Source organism: Apostichopus japonicus, chromosome 18 (genome assembly GCF_037975245.1).
Source record: "Apostichopus japonicus isolate 1M-3 chromosome 18, ASM3797524v1, whole genome shotgun sequence".
Classification (NCBI taxonomy): Eukaryota; Metazoa; Echinodermata; class Holothuroidea; order Aspidochirotida; family Stichopodidae; genus Apostichopus; species Apostichopus japonicus.
The window spans coordinates 8,991,741-9,005,979 of record NC_092578.1 but is presented as its reverse complement, the minus strand read 5'-3'; the positions used below and the strand labels follow the sequence as shown (position 1 = coordinate 9,005,979).

Here is a 14,239-nt window from a genome sequence, read left to right as displayed (position 1 = left end):
TATAACATAAATGTATAATATACAAGGCACGTGGTAGCATAAATGTATAATATGCAAGGTACGTTATAGCATAAATGTATAACATGCAAGGTACGTTATAGCATAAATGTATAATATGCAAGGTACGTTATAGCATATATGTATAATAAGCAAGGTATGTTATAGCATAAATGTATAATTTGCAAGGTGCGTTATAGCATAAATGTATTATATGCAAGTGCGTTATTGCATAAATGTATAATATGTAAGGTACGTTATAGCGTATATGTTAGTAACACGCAATGTTTCTGAAGATCGTTCAGTAAATATGATATGGTACGTACTAAGCATTTTGTTTTCCCGTTATTTTTAAAATGAAGATTCAGTTAATATATCAGTAAAGTAAATTAAAGTAAAATTCTGATGGATAAATTGCTGAAAATGGGAAAGTACTTCAAACCAAACAGTATAGATGCGCTGCGAGCCAGATCGGGCCCGGTGTACAGGACAATGTTTTCAACGCCTCCCACTTCCTTTTAGCCTATTATTTATTTTCTCTGAACTCTAAAGTTTCCCTTAGGTACCAATATAATATGAAAATGAATGTACTTTAACCTATTTCCGTTCCCATTAAGTGACACCGGGCCGCGAATTTTTTTTTCCCAAACAGGTTCTCAATTGTGTATAAATAGTCGCTCATGATTGGTCGGAAAAGTTACGTCATAACAATAAAACCCTTCACTTCGAGGTTATCAAAATGTCTGCATCCATTCGTTGCAACGAAGATATACCCGTTCAAAATTACCCGCAGCTATTCGTAAATATATGTAGATGTGTTTGGAATTGGTTTAAACATAATGAGCACACTAGTATTGTATGATCTACTTTGATCGAAGATTTCTGTGAAGGCATTTATCGATAACATCGCACAGTGAAAGTTTCGTACAGGGGTACATAACACATGCGATATAGGCCTATATGTATTATAACTGTGTACACAGTGCAGTGACGGAAATACATCATACTGTAGCATGGTGGGCTCATAATTGACGCACTTAAGGATTTGATCAACGATTTCTATCAAGGAAAAAGCAAAATCACTCAACTGTATGTGTTTTTCATATGTGTGGTTCCTCAGAAATGTAATGATCTCAATATATTTATTGTTCTGTGCATATGCAACGTACAATTGAGCAGAACTTGACCACAAAATGTCTGCCGTGTCAAGTTCTTTCATACCCCTAATTTGACACATTCGTCGAAAGGCTAACTGTAGTGAAGGCTTTAGTATACATCCATTGACTTTAGATGCTGTTTGCTATGCTCTGAGCCTCTAAGCTTAGACAGATCTGGTCCCAGAGAGCAGTGTTGTCCACGATATTGAGGAAATGTTGGTTATATTTAGGTTGCAAGATTTCCAAATGCCCAAAAACTGAACGTACAAAACCGGGGGAAGGGTGTTAAAAGCTTAAAAATTCCACAATTTGGTCATTAAATAGCTGAAATGGATTCAAACTCATGAAATATGTAATTCTGCTTGACTGCAAAAAGTTTAGGTGGCCTGCTCTATCGTTGCTAGTAATAATTGAAGGTGCGTCAATTACGGGGGTGCGTCAATTATGAAGCCTTGACTATACACTAAACTGTTTTGCATATATTCATTCAAGGCTGAACTCGCGTCGTGAAGTTGATTTTGGTGTAGGCCTACCCATTCAACGAAACGAATTCCGATTTCAATAGAACGGCTGACGAATCTTGGATGGCGTAAACACGAAACCGATAGAATGTAGCGTATGTATCATAAGTAAGGTCAACATGTTATCCAAGCATTAAAAGTAAAAGTTAGGGCGTTTGCAGGGAAACCGCGTAACAAAACTTTATTAAGTGTCAGTGTGTAACTCAGTGTATGTCTTCGAACTATCAAGCGTTTGATGCTGACGTCACGAGCAATCTGATTGGCTGAAAACTCCGTAATTGAGAACCTGTTTGGGAAAAAAAAATTCGCCACCGGGCCCGGGTCCCGTGCCGGTAGTCCCTTACCCCACCCTCTCTCTCAGGTCTGCCGAACGGTATACGTTACGGATGTGTGTACAGTCTATCTACCATGTCTTAACGCAGCTTTTTTTAATAGATTGGTTAAATTTCCATATCGATAGGGAGGAGGTGGGTGGGGGAGGGGGGAGTTTTAAATAATAATACAGTGAAATTAAGTTAACCATCTGACTATGATTTTATGATGAAACTGACCTTTCGTCGTTAAGAAATTCGCGGGTAAAAATGAAAACTTACCATCATTATCCCCTCTTCGTTGGTACATTTGTGTGTTTGTGTGAGAAGAAAAGTGCGTTTAGTCGATATCGTTTTCATTTACACTGAACCAAGTAAAAGAGACAGGTGGAAATCTGATGCATACATCAATGACGTCATCAATGATTAGCTATCAAACATGACCCCAATCAACAAGGTCTGTCCCAAAAGCCAGTTATGAGCGGGCATTTTATGTAATAAGTTAAAAGTTTTAAATTGGAGAATTACTCACGGGGCAATGTGCACGGCAGATCAAACTGCACAGGTGGGGGATTGGGGATGGTCTCTGTTCGTTTTGCAAGAATCCAGAGACTATTCGACATATGTTTTGGGAGTGTCCCCATATATCGAGAGTTATATCCTGGGTTTATACATTTTTCAAAAGAGTAGTTGGTAGGAATGTGTTACTCACTTGCGATGTTTCTTTTACGTGGTATTCCTAACCCTGGAATACATAGGTTAACATGGGAAACACTTGTTTTAGTTTTTAGTATTGTTAAAAAGATAGTTTGGAATAGAAGGTGTCGGCTGGTTTTTGATAAGAGAATTATTGATGAAAAGGAGGTGGTCAAATTGATTAAAAGAGATATACAAGAACGCATTGAAATTGATCTTAGATGGTCAGAAATCAAATTTATGAAAACGTGGATTCATGGTTCGTCGTTCTGTGAAATGGTACGGGGGGGGGGGAGTACAAATTAAGTTACCGTAGTGTTAGAGTGTAGATTAACTTATTCTCTTATTCTTAGCTTGTAAACATAAGTAATTCTTGTCTTTCTTTCTTTTTTAATCCTGTATTTATTGCTTTCTAGTAGGTTTGTAAAGTGAAAATGTGAATAAACTGAAAGAAAAATAAACAGGAGATCCCCGGTTCAAATCCGGTGGTGCCTTAGTTTTGAGATTTCTTCAACTTATCGTCTAATTTTGTTAAAGTTTTGTACCCTTTCATCACGTGGAAAACAAATAAATAAATCAAATCAAATCACAATTGTATAACTACTAGCCACATATGCGTTAATGCAAAACCAAAACCAAAAAGTTCCTGTCTAGTAAACAGGAAATCCCCGGTTCGAATCCGGGTGGTGCCTTCTTTTGGGATTACTTTAACTCATACCACCGTTACCTTTTCATGTTCTTAAGTTTTGTTACCGTGTTTCAATCTGGAATAACTATATATGCGTGTTTGTCAGTAAACCCAACAGCAATAAGGCGCTATGGCTTAGTTGGTAAAGCGCCTGTCTAGTAAACAGGAGATCCCCGGTTCGAATCCGGGTGGTGCCTTCTTTTGGGATAACTTTAAGTAATACCGCCGTTACCTTTTCATGTTTTTAAGTTGTTACCGTGTTTCAATATGGAATAACTATATATGCGTGTTTGTCGGTAAACCCAACAGCAATAAGGACTTGGACTTGGACTTTATACCGGTTCAGACGTACTTTCAGTAGACCAGTTTGGACCCCTGATTTCTACCTTTCTACTTGTTGGTTTACTATTATTTCCTTCTTTATTTTCTGTGAAAGGACGATTGTATTTTCATTAAACCGACTGATTTGTTTATATCCGTGTATCAGGTGGGATTTTTCGACAATTTCTCCTCAATTCTTAGGTTGCCACGGCGTCTCGCGACGCACGGGCAAGCCTTAGTATCGGTATGGATTCCGCGAAAACTAGTGGTTCCATATTGAAAACGTACAGTGTTAGAGTAGTTGATACTGCTTATAATCCTATTGATGTGATTAGTGCTGTCACAATGGATATTGGGAAGGAAAACGTGAGAGGATGTGTAAAGACCAATGGGCAGTGGATTATTACATTGAAATCGACAGAAGATGCGGATCTTTTACAAGAAACGGGATTGAGAATTGGAAACGATTCGTGTACTGTGACAGGTGTTACAAAGAGTATAGTAACTGTTAGCTGTTTTGGTGTGCCATGCTATATCGAAGATGACGAGCTGACCGGTAAACTCAAAGATCTAGGTTGCCTGATCAAGTCTAAATGGACAAGGAAATACTATTCAGAATTCCCGGAAGTAGAAAATGGAATCCGCTTCGTTCGAATTGAACTTCCTCCAAAGGCTAAAAGTTTGCCGTACGCAATTAACATTGGAGGCGAGCACATCAGACTAAAACATAACGGACAAACCAAAGTGTGCAACAAATGCTTAAGTGATGACCATATCATGAGAGACTGCCCACAATATACCTGCCGGGAATGTGGCACACAGGGACACACAGAGAGCCGCTGCCCAGGCGTCAAGTGTTACAAATGCAACCATTTTGGACATAAGAGTTTTTATGTGAGGCAGAAAGCACAGCCTCTCATTCTGAATCTGAACCTATGGAAGGTAAACCAGAAGCGACACCAGCACCAGCACCGTCAGCAACACCGACACCGTCAGAAATACCGACACCAAAAAACAGAAAATTGTCAGTACCGGCCGATTCTAATGCAATGGACACGGCCACAACTACTAAGGCAACAAAGAGCCCAGCCGAAACCAAACCAATGGAGACTAATGACAAGTCAAGTGTCAAAAATAAAGCAAAAAAAAAGAAAAGGAGTAACCGTTCTGTTCAGGAAAAAATAGTGATATTGATATTACAAACTGCATAACAAACGATAATGGTCGTTTTATTCGAATAGACTTTATCATTGATGAGCGTCCACTATCTGTAATTGGAATATATGATCCGAACAACCAGATGGAAAGAAGAGTTTTCTATCAAAAGCTACAGTATGAGCTTACTAAAATCGACAATGAAATTATATTAGCTGGAGACTTCAACAATGTTTTGAACACCAATTTAGACAAGTTCCCTATCAGAGCTCACCCAGATTCCTCTCGTAAACCTCTTAATGACATCATGGTAAAATATCATCTCGTTGACATATGGAGGAAGAGAAACCCTCGCAAAGTTAACTTCACATGTATCCGGAATACTATGAATGGCCTGTCATCATCAAGGATAGACAGAATACTTACCTCTGAAACCATCGTAAATTGTGTTTCTAACAGCAATATAGCCAAATACCCACGGTCAGACCACGATTTCGTTGTAATTAGTCTAGATCTCTCTAGTCAACCACGTGGACAAAGTTGTTGGATTTTTAACAATTCCCTGCTTTATGATGATGACTACCTTACATCAATTCGTGAATTACTTGGAGAAGCAAAACTCCACGAGGATTTTGAAAATAATTTCTTATCATGGTACGACGGCCTCAAAAAAAAGAATTAAAGAGGCAACGATAAAATTTAGCAAAAGAAAACAGATATCACTACGTCGGGCCAAGAAGAAGCTGACAAAACAAATTGACTACGAGAAATACAAAGCTCAAACATTCTCCGATTACGACTGTACCCATCTTAAAAACCTAGAAGATGAGTCAAACCAACTTTCATTAAGAGAATTACAAGGAACCTTCCTCAGGTCTAAAATTCAGTGGCACGAGGAGGGTGAAAAATCAACAAAGTTTTTCTTTAATCTTGAAAAATCAAGGCAAGAAAAGAAGGTAATGAAACAACTACTAACTGACCAGAGCTTAATCATCACCGATCAACACGAAATTATGAAAGAACAAGTAAAGTTCTATACAAACCTCTACCAAGCCGGAGAAACCGACAACGAATCGCGGAATCAGATACTTTGTGAACTAAGAAGATTTCTCTCGCCAATGGACGTTGAAGCATGTGAAGCAAATATTATAGATGAGTTGAAAGCCGCTCTGTTAGCAATGGAACCGAACAAAAGTCCAGGACTAGATGGACTAACTGCTGAATTTTACAAAGTGTTTTGGCGGGATTTTATCGATATTGTTACTAGACTCATTGAGACATCATTCCATGACAACGAACTCTGTGAATCCATGAAAATAAGTATACTTACCCTTATATCCAAGAAAGGAGATCTTCGTAGTTTAAATAATTGGAGGCCAATAAGCCTCTTAAATGTCGATTACAAAATGATTGCCAAAGCTCTGGCCAAACGTATCACAAGTATCAGTAAGAATATTATTTCAGAAGATCAAACGTGTTGTATTCCAGGAAGAGATATTTCTGAAAACGTGCTTACTATGCAAAATGTAATTGAGTATGTAAATTCATATAATAAACCAGGTTTTATTCTTAAAATAGACCAATATAAAGCCTTTGACAGAGTTGACCATAACTACCTCTTCGAAGTCGCTGAAAATTGGGTTTTGGTCCTAAGCTCCTAAAATGGATCAAACTGTTTTATACCAATATCCAGGGCCGAATCAAGCACAATGGTTATATTTCCGATCCCTTCCCTGTCAAAAGGGGAGTTCGGCAGGGCTGCCCACTCTCAGCCATGCTCTATGTTCTCTGTGCCGAACCATTTCATGAAGCTATAATTAATTGTCCATATATTCATGGTATTAAATTTTGTGAAGTCGAAGCCAAAATGTTTCAGCATGCGGACGACACTACCTTTTTCGTGTCTAGTATCACAAGTATTTATTCTATTTTTAACATCATTAAATTGTATGAACGTGCTTCTGGCTCTAGTTGTAATATTGATAAAACTGAATTACTTAGCATTGGGTGTAGCCATGTTAATCCCAGCAATTTCGACTTCCCTGTGAGGAAAGATTTCATTACAGTATTAGGTGTTGCTATTGGTAACGATAAAAGATCAATCGAAAAAGAAAATTGGGAGAATAAAGTCACCTCCTGCCGTAAATTACTAAATACCTGGAAAGGTAGAAATTTATCTTTTAAGGGTAAATCTCTCATTATAAATTCGCTCATCGTAACTCGCTTAGTATATTTGACCACTGTTTTACCAGTCCCTGATTGGGTTATCACTATACGTCGGAGTGTAGTCGATTTTATCTGGAGGGGTAAAAAACCTTCTATTAAGTATCTTAACTTGCTTTTACCAATCGACAGAGGGGGATTCAGTTTGAGCGACATTGAATTAACAAGAGATGCTCTTAGAATTAAATTTTGTAGTAAGATATTAAGCAATAACATTAATATTAAATTACAAAAATTAATGTTGTATTTTTTGAATATGTATGAAGATATGAGCCTTGGGCGTGGTATCTTTCAAATTACTCCTAACCGCAAGTCTGTACATAAGCTAAGCCCGTATTACTGTGAACTCATGTTAGCATGGGATCGGCTAATTCAAGGCCGTTTCTGGCTACCAGAGACCAGAGAAGACATCCTCAATCAACCTATATTTAGTAATACCCTGATTGTTGACAATGATAGTCAAACACTTTTTAATCGTCACTTCATTAAAGGTGGTATCGTTTCTGTAAGTGATCTGATGTATGAGATTATACCCACTTCTCTGCCAGCCAAGGCCGTGCATAAGTGCATTGAGCTTGCTAATCCTGATAATCCCCTTACAGTAATCGATGTTCAGAATTATATCGATGTCATTCTCCACGCCTTCCCCTCTGACTGGTTAGGTGATATATTTTCTTCTGATGCAATTGTATCTACGCAAATTGACTATATTCCTACTGTAAAATTTCAAAATGGCAAAAACATTATAGATGCCTCCTCAGTTTCGTGCAGAATAGCTTCACGCCTTTTGCGTGACAATCTTAACACATCGCCCAAGGGCGAAGAATACTGGAAGCAGCATTTTCCCAGTCTTGATTTTTCTAATAGATGGAGTAACATATATCGTTCTCCAAAGTGTTTCTTTGACGCCGATATCGACTTCAAAGTATTACATAATATTCTTTACACTAACGACAAATTGTACAAGTTTGGATTAGCCGATTCTCCTTATTGCACCTTTTGCAAAACCACGCACGAAAGTGCTATTCATCTTTTTATTGAGTGTTCTGAAGTCGAAAATTTATGGCACTTTTTGGTTAATAAGTTGAATACTTTACATCCGGTAGTTAATTTTGATGAATGGAAGGGGTTGTCCCTTCTGGGTCTTGGCCGTAAAAAAAAACTGTATTGTAGGAATTTTGTGTGACTTCATCTTCAATATATATAAGTGTACAATTTGGAATTGCAGAATATCTCGCCTCAATAATAACTATCTTTGTAATATTGAAAAAGTTTTTCACAATGTACTCAAGAAGAAAATTCGCTTACTTTTTGATGTGTACTATCACAAAAACAATAACTCACGGTTTTTTAATATATTTACACAGAACGATATTGTGCTCTCTAAGAAAGAATCGAACAGCTATACTTACCATCTGGATAGGGGTTAACTTGTATACAGTACGTGTTGACGTAATCAGGGTCTGGTCTTTTGACTTTGCTTTAGACATTGTTGTCTTTGTATATAACTTCTTATGTCTGTGGTGTTTAGTAATTTAGTTTTCTCTTAACTTAAACATGAGTAAATGTTAAGGTAATTATTATTTAATGTTCTACTTAAATAAATCATACTTAAGTTTTAATTCTGTAAATAATGTTGTCAATGGGTGAGCCAGTGGGCTCATCTCCCAATAAAAGAGGAAAAAAACCCCCCCAAAAACAGCAATAAGGCGCTATGGTTTAGTTGGTAAAGCGCCTGTCTAGTAAACAGGAGATCCCCGGTTCGAATCCGGGTGGTGCCTTCTTTTGGGATTACTTTAATTCATACCACCGTTACCTTTTCTATTTTTAAGTTATTACCGTGTTTCAATCTGGAATAACTATACATGCGTTTTGGTCGGTCACCCTAACAGCAATAAGGCGCTATGGCTTAGTTGGTAAAGCGCCTGTCTAGTAAACAGGAGATCCCCGGTTCGAATCCGGGTGGTGCCTTCTTTTGGGATTACTTTAATTCATACCACCGTTACCTTTTCTATTTTTAAGTTATTACCGTGTTTCAATCTGGAATAACTATACATGCGTTTTGGTCGGTCACCCTAACAGCAATAAGGCGCTATGGCTTAGTTGGTAAAGCGCCTGTCTAGTAAACAGGAGATCCCCGGTTCGAATCCGGGTGGTGCCTTCTTTTGGGATTACTTTAATTCATACCACCGTTACCTTTTCTATTTTTAAGTTATTACCGTGTTTCAATCTGGAATAACTATATATGCGTGTTTGTCGGTAAACCCACAAGCAATAAGGCGCTATGGCTTAGTTGGTAAAGCGCCTGTCTAGTAAACAGGAGATCCCCGGTTCGAATCCGGGTGGTGCCTTCTTTTGGGATTACTTTAACTCATACCGCCGATACCTTATCATGTTTTTAACTTATTACCGTGTTTCAATCTGGAATAACTATATATGCGTGTTTGTCGGTAAACCCACAAGCAATAAGGCGCTATGGCTTAGTTGGTAAAGCGCCTGTCTAGTAAACAGGAGATCCCCGGTTCGAATCCGGGTGGTGCCTTCTTTTGGGATTACTTTAACTCATACCGCCGATACCTTATCATGTTTTTAACTTATTACCGTGTTTCAATCTGGAATAACTATATATGCGTGTTTGCCGGTAAACCCAACAGCAATAAGGCGCTATGGCTTAGTTGGTAAAGCGCCTGTCTAGTAAACAGGAGATCCCCGGTTCGAATCCGGGTGGTGCCTACTTTTGGGATTACTTTAATTCATACCGCCGTTACCTTTTCTATTTTTAAGTTATTACCGTGTTTCAATCTGGAATACATATATATATGCGTGTTTAACGGTCACCCTAACAGCAATAAGGCGCTATGGCTTAGTTGGTAAAGCGCGTGTCTAGTAAACAGGAGATCCCCGGTTCGAATCCGGGTGGTGCCTTCTTTTGGGATTACTTTAATTCATACCGCCGATATATTTTCATGTTTTTAAGTTATAAACGTGATTCAATCTATGCGTGTTTGTCGGTAAACCCAACAGCAATAAGGCGATATGGCTTAGTTGGTAAAGCTCCTGTCTGGTAAACAGGAGATCCCCGGTTCGAATCCGGGTGGTGCCTTCTTTTGGGATGACTTTAATTCATACCGCCGTTACCTTTTCTATTTTTAAGTTATTACCGTGTTTCAATCTGGAATAACTATACATGCGTTTTGGTCGGTCACCCTAACAGCAATAAGGCGCTATGGCTTTGTTGGTAAAGCGCCTGTCTAGTAAACAGGAGATCCCCGGTTCGAATCCGGGTGGAGCCTTCTTTTGGGATTACTTTAACTCATACCGCCGATACCTTATCATGTTTTTAACTTATTACCGTGTTTCAATCTGGAATAACTATATATGCGTGTTTGTCGGTAAACCCACAAGCAATAAGGCGCTATGGCTTAGTTGGTAAAGCGCCTGTCTAGTAAACAGGAGATCCCCGGTTCGAATCCGGGTGGTGCCTTCCTTTGGGATTACTTTAACTCATACCGCCGATACCTTTTCATGTTTTTAAGTTATTACCGTGTTTCAATCTGGAATAACTATGTATGCGTGTTTGTCGGTAAACCCAACAGCAATAAGGCGCTATGGCTTAGTTGGTAAAGCGCCTGTCTAGTAAACAAGAGATCCCCGGTTCGAATCCGGGTGGTGCCTTCTTTTGGGATTACTTTAATTCATACCACCGTTACCTTTTCTATTTTTAAGTTATTACCGTGTTTCAATCTGGAATAACTATATATGCGTGTTTGTCGGTAAACCCACAAGCAATAAGGCGCTATGGCTTAGTTGGTAAAGCGCCTGTATAGTAAACAGGAGATACCCGGTTCGAATCCGAGTGGAGCCTTCTTTTGGGATTACTTTAACTCATACCGCCGATACCTTATCATGTTTTTAAGTTATTACCGTGTTTCAATCTGGAATAACTATATATGCGTGTTTGTCGGTAAACCCACAAGCAATAAGGCGCTATGGCTTAGTTAGTAAAGCGCCTGTCTAGTAAACAGGAGATCCCCGGTTCGAATCCGGGTGGTGCCTTCTTTTGGGATTACTTTAATTCATACCGCCGTTACCTTTTCTATTTTTAAGTTATTACCGTGTTTCAATCTGGAATACATATATATATGCGTGTTTGACGGTCACCCTAACAGCAATAAGGCGCTATGGCTTAGTTGGTAAAGCGCCTGTCTAGTAAACAGGAGATCCCCGGTTCGAATCCGGGTGGTGCCTTCTTTTGGGATTACTTTAACTCATACCGCCGATACCTTTTCATGTTTTTAAGTTATTACCGTGTTTCAATCTGGAATAACTATATATGCGTGTTTGTCGGTAAACCCAACAGCAATAAGGCGCTATGGCTTAGTTGGTAAAGCGCCTGTCTAGTAAACAAGAGATCTCCGGTTCGAATCCGGGTGGTGCCTTCTTTTGGGATTACTTTAATTCATACCACCGTTACCTTTTCTTTTTTTAAGTTATTACCGTGTTTCAATCTGGAATAACTATATATGCGTGTTTGTCGGTAAACCCACAAGCAATAAGGCGCTATGGCTTAGTTGGTAAAAGGCCTGTCTAGTAAACAGGAGATCCCCGGTTCGAATCCGGGTGGTGCCTTCTTTTGGGATTACTTTAATTCATACCGCCGTTACCTTTTCATGTTTTTAAGTTATTACCGTGTTTCAATCTGGAATAACTATATATGCGTGTTTGCCGGTAAACCCAACAGCAATAAGTCGCTATGGCTTAGTTAATAAAGCGCCTGTCTAGTAAACAGGAGATCCCCGGTTCGAATCCGGGTGGTGCCTTCTTTTGGGATGACTTTAATTCATACCGCCGTTACCTTTTCTATTTTTAAGTTATTACCGTGTTTCAATCTGGGATAACTGTATATGCGTTTTTGTCGGTAAACCCAACAGCAATAAGGCGCTATGGCTTAGTTGGTAAAGCGCGTGTCTAGTAAACAGGAGATCCCCGGTTCGAATCCGGGTGGTGCCTTCTTTTGGGATTTCTTTAATTCATACCGCCGATACCTTATCATGTTTTTAAGTTATTACCGTGTTTCAATCTGGAATAACTATATATGCGTGTTTGTCGGTAAACCCACAAGCAATAAGGCGCTATGGCTTAGTTGGTATAGCGCCTTTCTAGTAAACAGGAGATCCCCGGTTCGAATCCGGGTGGTGCCTTCTTTTGGGATTACTTTAATTCATACCGCCGTTACCTTTTCTATTTTTAAGTTATTACCGTGTTTCAATCTGGAATACATATATATATGCGTGTTTGACGGTCACCCTAACAGCAATAAGGCGCTATGGCTTAGTTGGTAAAGCGCCTGTCTAGTAAACAGGAGATCCCCGGTTCGAATCCGGGTGGTGCCTTCTTTTGGGATTACTTTAACTCATACCGCCGATACCTTTTCATTTTTTTAAGTTATTACCGTGTTTCAATCTGGAATAACTATATATGCGTGTTTGTCGGTAAACCCAACAGCAATAAGGCGCTATGGCTTAGTTGGTAAAGCGCCTGTCTAGTAAACAAGAGATCTCCGGTTCGAATCCGGGTGGTGCCTTCTTTTGGGATTACTTTAATTCATACCACCGTTACCTTTTCTATTTTTAAGTTATTACCGTGTTTCAATCTGGAATAACTATATATGCGTGTTTGTCGGTAAACCCACAAGCAATAAGGCGCTATGGCTTAGTTGGTAAAGCGCCTGTCTAGTAAACAGGAGATCCCCGGTTCGAATCCGGGTGGTGCCTTCTTTTGGGATTACTTTAATTCATACCGCCGTTACCTTTTCATGTTTTTAAGTTATTACCGGGTTTCAATCTGGAATAACTATATATGCGTGTTTGCCGGTAAACCCAACAGCAATAAGGCGCTATGGCTTAGTTGGTAAAGCGCCTGTCTAGTAAACAAGAGATCCCCGGTTCGAATCCGGGTGGTGCCTTCTTTTGGGATTACTTTAATTCATACCACCGTTACCTTTTCATGTTTTTAAGTTATTACCGTGTTTCAATCTGGAATAACTATATATGCGTGTTTGTCGGTAAACCCACAAGCAATAAGGCGCTATGGCTTAGTTGGTAAAGCGCCTGTCTAGTAAACAAGAGATCCCCGGTTCGAATCCGGGTGGTGCCTTCTTTTGGGATTTCTTTAATTCATACCGCCGATACCTTATCATGTTTTTAAGTTATTACCGTGTTTCAATCTGGAATAACTATATATGCGTGTTTGTCGGTAAACCCACAAGCAATAAGGCGCTATGGCTTAGTTGGTAAAGCGCCTGTCTAGTAAACAGGAGATCCCCGGTTCGAATCCGGGTGGTGCCTTCTTTTGGGATTACTTTAATTCATACCGCCGTTACCTTTTCTATTTTTAAGTTATTACCGTGTTTCAATCTGGAATACATATATATATATGCGTGTTTGACGGTCACCCTAACAGCAATAAGGCGCTATGGCTTAGTTGGTAAAGCGCCTGTCTAGTAAACAGGAGATCCCCGGTTCGAATCCGGGTGGTGCCTTCTTTTGGGATTACTTTAACTCATACCGCCGATACCTTTTCATTTTTTTAAGTTATTACCGTGTTTCAATCTGGAATAACTATATATGCGTGTTTGTCGGTAAACCCAACAGCAATAAGGCGCTATGGCTTAGTTGGTAAAGCGCCTGTCTAGTAAACAAGAGATCTCCGGTTCGAATCCGGGTGGTGCCTTCTTTTGGGATTACTTTAATTCATACCACCGTTACCTTTTCTTTTTTTAAGTTATTACCGTGTTTCAATCTGGAATAACTATATATGCGTGTTTGTCGGTAAACCCACAAGCAATAAGGCGCTATGGCTTAGTTGGTAAAGCGCCTGTCTAGTAAACAGGAGATCCCCGGTTCGAATCCGGGTGGTGCCTTCTTTTGGGATTACTTTAATTCATACCGCCGTTACCTTTTCATGTTTTTAAGTTATTACCGTGTTTCAATCTGGAATAACTATATATGCGTGTTTGCCGGTAAACCCAACAGCAATAAGTCGCTATGGCTTAGTTAATAAAGCGCGTGTCTAGTAAACAGGAGATCCCCGGTTCGAATCCGGGTGGTGCCTTCTTTTGGGATTACTTTAATTCATACCGCCGATACCTTTTCATGTTTTTAAGTTATA

At 39.3% G+C, this 14,239-nt stretch overlaps 26 non-coding genes across 26 annotated transcripts; all 26 read left to right on the top strand.

The window, feature by feature from the left end:
* The first annotated feature begins 3,494 nt into the window (after window positions 1-3,494).
* On the top strand, window positions 3,495-3,567 carry Trnat-agu (transfer RNA threonine (anticodon AGU)). Its single transcript has one exon. It is a non-coding gene; the product is annotated as a tRNA-Thr (tRNA).
* Window positions 3,568-8,777: 5,210 nt separating this feature from the next.
* Window positions 8,778-8,850, top strand: Trnat-agu (transfer RNA threonine (anticodon AGU)). The gene has a single exon. It is a non-coding gene; the product is annotated as a tRNA-Thr (tRNA).
* Window positions 8,851-8,967: 117 nt separating this feature from the next.
* Trnat-agu (transfer RNA threonine (anticodon AGU)) lies at window positions 8,968-9,040 on the top strand. Its single transcript has one exon. It is a non-coding gene; the product is annotated as a tRNA-Thr (tRNA).
* A 117-nt stretch (window positions 9,041-9,157) lies between these two features.
* Window positions 9,158-9,230, top strand: Trnat-agu (transfer RNA threonine (anticodon AGU)). The gene has a single exon. It is a non-coding gene; the product is annotated as a tRNA-Thr (tRNA).
* A 117-nt stretch (window positions 9,231-9,347) lies between these two features.
* On the top strand, window positions 9,348-9,420 carry Trnat-agu (transfer RNA threonine (anticodon AGU)). Its single transcript has one exon. It is a non-coding gene; the product is annotated as a tRNA-Thr (tRNA).
* Window positions 9,421-9,538: 118 nt separating this feature from the next.
* On the top strand, window positions 9,539-9,611 carry Trnat-agu (transfer RNA threonine (anticodon AGU)). Its single transcript has one exon. It is a non-coding gene; the product is annotated as a tRNA-Thr (tRNA).
* A 118-nt stretch (window positions 9,612-9,729) lies between these two features.
* On the top strand, window positions 9,730-9,802 carry Trnat-agu (transfer RNA threonine (anticodon AGU)). Its single transcript has one exon. It is a non-coding gene; the product is annotated as a tRNA-Thr (tRNA).
* A 119-nt stretch (window positions 9,803-9,921) lies between these two features.
* Window positions 9,922-9,994, top strand: Trnat-agu (transfer RNA threonine (anticodon AGU)). Its single transcript has one exon. It is a non-coding gene; the product is annotated as a tRNA-Thr (tRNA).
* Window positions 9,995-10,099: 105 nt separating this feature from the next.
* Trnat-ggu (transfer RNA threonine (anticodon GGU)) lies at window positions 10,100-10,172 on the top strand. Its single transcript has one exon. It is a non-coding gene; the product is annotated as a tRNA-Thr (tRNA).
* A 117-nt stretch (window positions 10,173-10,289) lies between these two features.
* Trnat-agu (transfer RNA threonine (anticodon AGU)) lies at window positions 10,290-10,362 on the top strand. Its single transcript has one exon. It is a non-coding gene; the product is annotated as a tRNA-Thr (tRNA).
* A 118-nt stretch (window positions 10,363-10,480) lies between these two features.
* Trnat-agu (transfer RNA threonine (anticodon AGU)) lies at window positions 10,481-10,553 on the top strand. The gene has a single exon. It is a non-coding gene; the product is annotated as a tRNA-Thr (tRNA).
* A 118-nt stretch (window positions 10,554-10,671) lies between these two features.
* Trnat-agu (transfer RNA threonine (anticodon AGU)) lies at window positions 10,672-10,744 on the top strand. Its single transcript has one exon. It is a non-coding gene; the product is annotated as a tRNA-Thr (tRNA).
* A 308-nt stretch (window positions 10,745-11,052) lies between these two features.
* Window positions 11,053-11,125, top strand: Trnat-agu (transfer RNA threonine (anticodon AGU)). Its single transcript has one exon. It is a non-coding gene; the product is annotated as a tRNA-Thr (tRNA).
* A 119-nt stretch (window positions 11,126-11,244) lies between these two features.
* Trnat-agu (transfer RNA threonine (anticodon AGU)) lies at window positions 11,245-11,317 on the top strand. Its single transcript has one exon. It is a non-coding gene; the product is annotated as a tRNA-Thr (tRNA).
* A 118-nt stretch (window positions 11,318-11,435) lies between these two features.
* Window positions 11,436-11,508, top strand: Trnat-agu (transfer RNA threonine (anticodon AGU)). The gene has a single exon. It is a non-coding gene; the product is annotated as a tRNA-Thr (tRNA).
* Window positions 11,509-12,006: 498 nt separating this feature from the next.
* On the top strand, window positions 12,007-12,079 carry Trnat-agu (transfer RNA threonine (anticodon AGU)). The gene has a single exon. It is a non-coding gene; the product is annotated as a tRNA-Thr (tRNA).
* Window positions 12,080-12,197: 118 nt separating this feature from the next.
* Window positions 12,198-12,270, top strand: Trnat-agu (transfer RNA threonine (anticodon AGU)). The gene has a single exon. It is a non-coding gene; the product is annotated as a tRNA-Thr (tRNA).
* A 119-nt stretch (window positions 12,271-12,389) lies between these two features.
* Trnat-agu (transfer RNA threonine (anticodon AGU)) lies at window positions 12,390-12,462 on the top strand. The gene has a single exon. It is a non-coding gene; the product is annotated as a tRNA-Thr (tRNA).
* Window positions 12,463-12,580: 118 nt separating this feature from the next.
* Trnat-agu (transfer RNA threonine (anticodon AGU)) lies at window positions 12,581-12,653 on the top strand. The gene has a single exon. It is a non-coding gene; the product is annotated as a tRNA-Thr (tRNA).
* Window positions 12,654-12,770: 117 nt separating this feature from the next.
* Trnat-agu (transfer RNA threonine (anticodon AGU)) lies at window positions 12,771-12,843 on the top strand. Its single transcript has one exon. It is a non-coding gene; the product is annotated as a tRNA-Thr (tRNA).
* A 118-nt stretch (window positions 12,844-12,961) lies between these two features.
* Window positions 12,962-13,034, top strand: Trnat-agu (transfer RNA threonine (anticodon AGU)). Its single transcript has one exon. It is a non-coding gene; the product is annotated as a tRNA-Thr (tRNA).
* Window positions 13,035-13,152: 118 nt separating this feature from the next.
* Window positions 13,153-13,225, top strand: Trnat-agu (transfer RNA threonine (anticodon AGU)). The gene has a single exon. It is a non-coding gene; the product is annotated as a tRNA-Thr (tRNA).
* Window positions 13,226-13,343: 118 nt separating this feature from the next.
* On the top strand, window positions 13,344-13,416 carry Trnat-agu (transfer RNA threonine (anticodon AGU)). The gene has a single exon. It is a non-coding gene; the product is annotated as a tRNA-Thr (tRNA).
* A 121-nt stretch (window positions 13,417-13,537) lies between these two features.
* Trnat-agu (transfer RNA threonine (anticodon AGU)) lies at window positions 13,538-13,610 on the top strand. The gene has a single exon. It is a non-coding gene; the product is annotated as a tRNA-Thr (tRNA).
* Window positions 13,611-13,728: 118 nt separating this feature from the next.
* On the top strand, window positions 13,729-13,801 carry Trnat-agu (transfer RNA threonine (anticodon AGU)). Its single transcript has one exon. It is a non-coding gene; the product is annotated as a tRNA-Thr (tRNA).
* Window positions 13,802-13,918: 117 nt separating this feature from the next.
* Window positions 13,919-13,991, top strand: Trnat-agu (transfer RNA threonine (anticodon AGU)). Its single transcript has one exon. It is a non-coding gene; the product is annotated as a tRNA-Thr (tRNA).
* The last annotated feature ends 248 nt before the right edge of the window (window positions 13,992-14,239 follow it).